Genomic DNA, 8159 nt, shown 5'->3' with positions numbered 1-8159 from the left:
ACACGGGGCCGCCCGCGGCGTCCTTCCTGACGCCGCCGCCGCTCCCGGCAAACGGTCAGTCCGACGTCCCCCCGTCACCCCCTGCCCTTTCGCCGTTCGCGCATGCCAGCCAGCTGCTCAGCGGCTTAGGCCAGGCACATCCCTCCATTCAATTCCCACAATTCACAGGAGACAACCCGAAATTGTGGAAGACTCTTTGTGAACAGTACTTTGCTATGTTTGCTATCATGCCTTCCTTCTAGGTGCCGATGGCAGCGCTGAACTTCTCGGGTTCGGCGTCCATTTGGTTGCAATCGATTCAGAAAAGGCTCACAGAATTCGATTGGGAATTGTTTACTGCTCTATTGTGTACATGTTTTGGGCGTGATTGCCACCAGACACTAATTCGTCAGTTTTACACCGTGCGCCAAACATCCACGGTCGCGGATTATATTGAGCAATTTGAGTCTATCATTAATCATCTCAGTTTGTATTCTGACACGATTCACCCATTCTATTTTCTCACTCGTTTTGTGGAGGGGCTGCGGAAGGATATCTGTGCGGTGGTCTTGGTGCAGCGACCACCGGACTTGGATACGGCCTGTGCGTTGGCGCTCTTACAAGATGAAGTGACGGACGGGGCCTTTGGCTCACTACCGCGACCGCCCGAGGCGCACCACAGACCCGGCATGGCGCTGCCACTGCCCCCACCACCACCGCGCGTGATTCCGCTGAACGGCGCCACGGATCGCCGTGGCACGGAGGCGGCGCGTGCGGACACGTCCAAGGTGAAGGCGCTCCGCGACTACCGCCGAGCCCGAGGCCTCTGCTTCAAGTGCGGAGAGCGCTGGGGACAAGACCACGTCTGCCCCACCACGGTCCAACTCCATGTGGTGGAAGAGATGCTCGAGCTCTTCGGCGTGGACGACGAGAACACGGCCACTTCCCCTACCTGCGACACCGCCATGGCCATCTCTTGTTCGGCGCTGGACGACAGCGTTTCATCCAAGGCTTTCCAGCTTCTCGCCATGATGCATGGGCGCGAGGTGTTGCTACTCGTTGGCAGCGGCAGTTCCACATCTTTTATCGATCAGAAGCTCGCCCACCACTTAACGGGGGCCGTGCCGCTCAAGCAACCTTGCCGCGTCCATGTCGCTGATGGGAGTGAACTCACCTGCACCGCCGCTGTCCCTTCTTGCCAGTGGTCCTCCCAGGGCCACGAGTTCACTACCAACATGAAGATCCTGCCGTTGGGCACGTACGATGCCATTCTCGGCATGGACTGGCTCAAACAACACAGCCCCATGACCATCGACTGGCGCGCCAAGTACATCCAATTCCCCACAGCCATGGGACGAGCTCATTTGTTCGGCCACGAAGCCAACTCAACCACATGTCATGTGATCAATCGATTCCAGCTCTAGAACCTGCACCGCCAAGGCTCTCTGCTACATATTATCTTACTCTGTCCGATCAAGGAGGGATCGTCTGCTTCAGAGGAGTCGCCCGAACTGCAGCAACTGCTAGCTGAGTTCAATGACGTGTTCCAGGAACCCACCGGTCTGCCACCTCGTCATGCTTACGACCACACCATACCACTGATGCCAGGCGCGCAACCGGTGAATATCCGACCATATCGGCACAAACCAGAACACAAGACGGAGATTGAGCGACAGGTGACTGAATTGCTTAGGCCGGGGGTCATCCAGCGTAGTCACAGCAGCTTTTCTTCGCCAGTTATCCTGGTCAAGAAGAAGTACGGGGCATGGCGGTTGTGCATCGACTACCGCCATCTCAATGCCATGACACGCGTCAGCAAATTTCCAGTGCCCGTGATCGAGGAGCTGCTTGATGAATTACACGGGGCTAAATGGTTCTCCAAGCTTGATCTGCGGGCAGGCTATCACCAAATTCGGCTAGCAGAAGGAGAAGAATTCAAGACCGCTTTTCAGACGCACTCAGGCCATTATGAGTTCAAAGTGTTGTCTTTCGGATTAGCGGGCGGGCCAGCAACCTTCATCAGTGTGCTAACTGACACCCTGCAGCCCCTCCTCAGGCACTGCGTGCTTTTGTTCTTCGATGATATACTGGTGTTCGGTCGTACATGGGAAGAACATGTTTCTCACATCCGTCGGGTTCTAGAGCTGCTGCGCAAAGATCAATGGAAGGTCAAGAGATCTAAGTGTGAATTTGGTCAGCAGCAACTGTCTTACTTGGGCCACGTTATCAGTGCGCGGGGTGTGGCCACGGAGCCCAGCAAAATCCGTGTGGTGCAAGAGTGGGCGATTCCTCAAGACGCCAAGCAGGTCCGGCAATTCCTCGGACTCGCGGGCTATTATCGCCGCTTCATTCGAGGATTCGGCATCATCGCGAGACCCTTGTTCAATCTGCTCAAGAAAGGGACCCCATTTGTCTGGACCGATAACACTGCTCAAGCTTTCCAGCTACTCAAGCAACAACTTATCACAGCTCATGTGTTGGCATTGCCGGACTTCACCAAGACTTTCACAATTGAAACGGATGCATGCGACAAAGGGATAGGGGCAGTTTTGCAACAAGAGGGGCACCCAATTGCTTTCATGAGCAAAAGTCTTAGTCCACGGTACCAAGGCCTTTCCACTTACGAAAAGGAGTACCTCGCCATCGTGGTTGCCGTGGACCAGTGGCGGCCATATCTGCAACACAACGAGTTCGTCATCCACACTGACCAGAAGAGTCTGATACATCTTGAGGAACAACACTTGTCCACCCCATGGCAACAGCGTGCTTTCATCAAACTCTTGGGGCTGCATTACACCATCAGGTACAAGAAGGGGACTGATAACACAGCAGCAGACGCGTTATCGCGCGCGGACTCTTCAGAGATCCTCTCGGCCATCATTTCTTGCCAACCAACCTGGCTGGAAGATGTCGTGGTGAGATACAATTGTAACCCCCAGGCGCAGAAGCTGCTGGAACAACTGGCTATCAAAGAAGACTCCAAAGGCTATTTCACTTTGTAGAATGGTGTTATCCACTTCCGTGGGCACATTTGGCTCAGGGGCTCAACAACACTTCAACAGAAGATCATGGCAGCATTTCATGATAGTCCGCTGGGTGGGCACTCCGGCTTTCCGGCCACGTTTCGGCGCATTCGTCGTCTGTTTGCGTGGCCTAAAATGAAGACACACGTTCTGCATTACGTGCGTTGTTGCCCAGTCTGTCAGCAAGCAAAACCGGATAGAGCAGCGTCTCCAGGTTTACTCCAACCCCTTCCGATTCCGCAGCAACCTTGGGAGATGATCACGATGGACTTCATCGACGGACTCCCACAATCCGGTAAACACAACTGCATTTGGGTCATTGTCGACAAACGCACCAAGTTTGCCCGTTTTCTTCCTCTGGCACATCCCTACACTGCTGCCAAAGTCGCACTCCTCTACATGAACAACGTTTACAGGATCCACGGCTTCCTAACCTCGATCGTGTTAGATCGTGACCCTGTCTTCACAAGCCACTTCTGGCAGGAACTTTTCAAGTATGCGGGCACCGAGTTGAGATTGAGCATGGCAAATCATCCGCAAACGGATGGGCAAACTGAGCGAGTCACTCAATGTGTCGAAACTTATCTCCGTTGTTTCGTGCACGCCTGCCCAACCAGATGGAGCCACTGGATACCACTGGCGCAGTTTTGGTACAATACTTCACACCACTCCAGCATCGGGATGTCGCCATTCAAAGCTATGTTCGGGCATGAACCAAGGCATTGGGGGATCACCCCGACCAGTGAGTGCACCGTGCCAGCACTGCATTCTTGGCTGGACGAGCATGCCGTTATCCAAGATCTTTTGCAACAGCATTTGAACAAAGCGCATCAGCACATGAAAGCGCAAGCAGACAAACGAAGATCTCCCCGTAGCTTCTCTGTGGGTGACTCAGTCTACCTCAAAATTCAACCTTACATTCAAACTTCAGTTGCCCGGCGCGCGAACCACAAGCTGGCGTTCAAGTATTATGGACCGTATCAGATCATCGCCAAGATCAATGAATCAGCCTACAAACTAGAGTTACCACCACAGGCTCAAGTGCATCCTGTTTTCCACGTCTCCCAACTACGCCACTACCTGCAGCCGGGTACGCTGTCTCACACTGAACTTCCTCACCCTACTGATGCCCCTGTGGTTCCAGTCACTATCCTTCAGCGACGTTGGCGCAAGAAGAATGGTGCCATGATTGAACAAGTTCGAGTCCGTTGGTCGGATGCATCAGCCCTGGAAGACACCTGGGAGGATCGAGTGGCTCTACAAGCCCGTTTTCCTGCAGAAGAGGCTTGGGGGCAAGCCTCGTCGCAAGGAGGAGGGGATGTCAGCGTCCCTACTCTGGCTAACCCTGCACCAGTCACTGACAGCAAGGACCCAGGCGGCAGCGACCCCATCGCTGCCTCTCGACCCACAAGGACCCCGAAGCCCAACCCAAACAACACTGGGCCGCAGTGGACTCGGTGAGCCAACCTCCCAACCGGCTACTTAAAGGCGCGTCACTCGGAGACTAGGGCATCTAGTGGATCACAATGGCAGCGGCACTGTTCTTCCTTCTCCCCCGATCCCCTCTCACCAATTCTTGTATCAGCTACTGTAATCACACTTAAGACTCGAATTCGTGAGTTTTGCAATAGATCGAGAGTTATATTAGGGTGACCCTAACACACTACGGGAGATATGTTTTGGTGATCCGCTAGCTAGTGCTTAACTCTATCAACACACCTTTGCTCCTCAATTGTAGATTTGCTAGAGATGCCCTTATTGTACATCCAGTGGTATTGTCCTTGTCTTGGCAGACCGTTGACTGGCCCATGAGGCCATGAGTGCCCATGCCGCGTCACCGCGGTCACTTTAATTTAACTAATAATAATCAGATCTCCATCTCAGTTTCTTCTCTACCAAGTTCCTTAGGAGAAAGGCATGGACCAGAGTTCCCCGCAGCCTTGATCTGTCTCCATATATATTGTGATGCATCTCTACCATACTCATTCAATCGAATCAGTCATCCAACCATTCTTCCCCCAATCAAGAGAGACATGGTTCTTAGAGTGTTGATTAGTCCAGCTTTAGTGCAATGGAGCTTCCTGCTATGTGGCAGCCTGGGCTTTGTGCTTCTGTGGCAAGCTGCCAAGCTAATAGACCGGCTGTGGTGGCACCCGCGGCGGCTGGAGCGGGCACTGCGCGCCCAGGGTCTCTGCGGCACCTCGTACCGCTTCCTCGTCGGCGACGTCATTGACTATGAGCGGCGGAGCAAGGAGGCGCGCTTGAGGTCGATGCCGCTGTGCTGCCACAACATAGCCCCTCTCGTCGCGCCGCTGCTCCACGACATTATCCGGGAGCACGGCAAGGCGTGCATATCCTGGTTTGGTCCGTACCCCAAGGTGACCATCAGCGACCCTGAGCAGACCAAGGAGGTGATGTCCAACAAGTTCGGCCACTTCGAGAAGCTCAAGTTTCCGACACTGTCCAGGCTGCTCGCCGGAGGCGTGGCGACGTACGAGGGCGAGCAATGAGTTAAGCACAGGAGGATCCTCAACCCTGCATTCCATCTCGAGAAGATCAAGGTACGTACACTGCTCCTAATTTTTTATTGTTCCATGTGTAGTACTTCAATCAAATGCTGGCGAAATTATAAATTCAACGGAATCATGTGTACTTAATTTGCAGCTCATGATGCCAGCGTTTTCTACTTGCTGCCAAGAACTTGTGAGCAGATGGACGCAATCTCTTGGTTCTGATGGTACATATGAGGTGGATGTTTGTCCGGAGTTCCAAAGACTCACCGGAGATGTCATTTCTCGCACCGCGTTTGGCAGTAACTACGCTGAAGGTGCTAGGATTTTCCAGTTGCAGTCTGAGCAAACTGCACGCCTCCTGGCCAGGGTTAAGAAGATTATCATTTCCGGCTACTTGTGAGTACTCTTTACTACGTAATCATCCTTCCGGCTAATATTTGTGTCTACGGCATACTCTATCTGTTTTCTTTGTGTTATGGTACACGAGCTCAAGTTTCGAAATGCAAACTTTCTACCCCAAAACTATCATGCCAATATTTATCAAAAAAACATGGCCTAGCAAATCGGCTTACCTGAAATGAATTTTCAGGCGACTTGCGCATAGCCGGTTCTGATTAATAAACCAACATCAATCATAGGGATCATGTTGATCTTTAATACTTAAATAGCTAGCCCCTAGTAACATATTTGTTTCAACATACAAGCATGACACCTAAGCATGCAGCATGCATGAAAATGACCCACCTTAACAAGCAACCATTCAAATCAAAAGATCCACCTCAACATGGGAACATGCATGATAATTTACATTCTTTTATTCTATTTATATATAATAAATAGTTTACAACTATAGAGTAAAAGACACAATAAATCATATGTATTTTTAATTTTAGTTTATATATTACTACTTCAAATGTTCATGTCTCATAAAACTAAATATTATTGAAATACATTGCAAAACATTTCCACTACAACGTGTGGGGGCATTGTCTAGTTTAGACTAACACCAGACAACATGTTTTGTCAATTCGCGTTATATTATATTGTGCGTTATCATGAGATTTAGTAGCGCATAGACAGATTAATTAATAAAGTATAGTTAGTTTGTCCGTGCTAGTAGTAATTTGTTGGGGTGTCATTTTTCAGGTCCTTGCCAACCAAAAACAATAGAAGGATGAGAGAAATTAATAACGAAATTGAATCAATTCTGCTCAATCTAATCAGAACAAGAATGCAAGCTATGCAAGAAGGAGAAAATACCAAAAATGACTTGCTCGGTTTGATGCTTGAGTCCAACATGAGGGGCACAGATGAGAATGGCCAATGCATCTCAGGAATGACGATTGATGAGGTTGTGGAGGAATGCAAGTTGTTCTATTTTGCAGGAATAGAAACAACATCAATATTACTCACATGGACAATGGTCATACTAAGTATGCATCCCGAGTGGCAAGATCATGCAAGAGAGGAGGTCCTTGGCCTATTTGGAAAGAATAAAATTGACTACGAAGGCTTTGGCCGACTAAAAACGGTGAGTAGTGTTTTATTTACTTGATTCCATTGTTCTTATGAAATATATATTAGGAAGCATAATAAGTCGTTTAGTCTACAATGTAGGTGACCATGATTCTTTACGAGGTGCTCCGATTATACCCACCAGCTGTTGCTTTCATCCGGAAAACATACAAGGAAATGGAGATTGGAGGTATCACATTCCCTGCTGGTGTGCTCATCGAGCTTCCTGTGTTGTTAATGCACCATGACCCAGACATATGGGGAAGCGACGTGCATGAGTTCAAACCGGAGAGGTTCGCCGATGGGATATCGAAGGCATCCAATAATCCTTGTGCATTCCTACCATTTGGTTGGGGACCACGTATTTGCATTGGCCAACAGTTTGCAATGCTTGAGCCCAAGATTTCCTTGTGCATGATCCTTCAATGCTTTGAGTTCGAGCTTGCGCCATCATACACTCATGCTCTAGATAACACGAAAATGCTACGTCCTATGCATGGTGCGCAAATTAAGCTTAGGGCAATTTAATCGTCACATACGAAAGTATGCATGTTCACTATACAAAAGTATGCATGTTCACTATTTACCGTCATCTGTCTCACCATGTAATCAGGCATAAAATTATGACAAGGATGGGCCTTTTCATATGACCCTTCCATTTTATTCTCGTGGACAGAGACTGCCACATCTGACCTCTGTCACATGGTGCCACTTCATCTCAACTATTGTTTCAAGAATCTTAAAAATTAGTTGCACCAATCTTCCCTTTAATGCGGTGAGATCCAATGCTTTATTCTCAAAATAATAGGCTCTCTATAGAGGGCACCACTAGCCATCAGACTATAGACACTTTGCTTTTACCAGACTACTCGATGACCGTCGGATGAGGTGCATGGTGGCCGTCTGATCTATTAGTTAGGCCCGCGGGAGATTTGTTGACTTGGTTTATTAATTGATTGCTTCCTTACTTAACTGCATCCGCTTCGCTTGACAGACTATCCCGCTAACCTCTCCCTACTCGTGTGATGCGAGCTTATCCAGAACGTGAAGCCCACACATGCAACTTGTGCGCTTGTTTTTTTTTTGAGGGTCACTTGTGCGCTTGCTAACAAGACTTTGTCCGATAGTG

At 49.7% G+C, this 8159-nt stretch overlaps 1 pseudogene; it reads left to right on the top strand.

The window, feature by feature from the left end:
• The first annotated feature begins 5033 nt into the window (after positions 1 to 5033).
• On the top strand, positions 5034 to 7564 carry LOC125528093 (annotated as a pseudogene).
• The last annotated feature ends 595 nt before the right edge of the window (positions 7565 to 8159 follow it).

Source organism: Triticum urartu, unplaced genomic scaffold (assembly GCF_003073215.2).
Source record: "Triticum urartu cultivar G1812 unplaced genomic scaffold, Tu2.1 TuUngrouped_contig_4628, whole genome shotgun sequence".
In the NCBI taxonomy this organism is placed as follows: Eukaryota; Viridiplantae; Streptophyta; class Magnoliopsida; order Poales; family Poaceae; genus Triticum; species Triticum urartu.
This window is presented reverse-complemented; position numbering and strand designations above follow the sequence as displayed.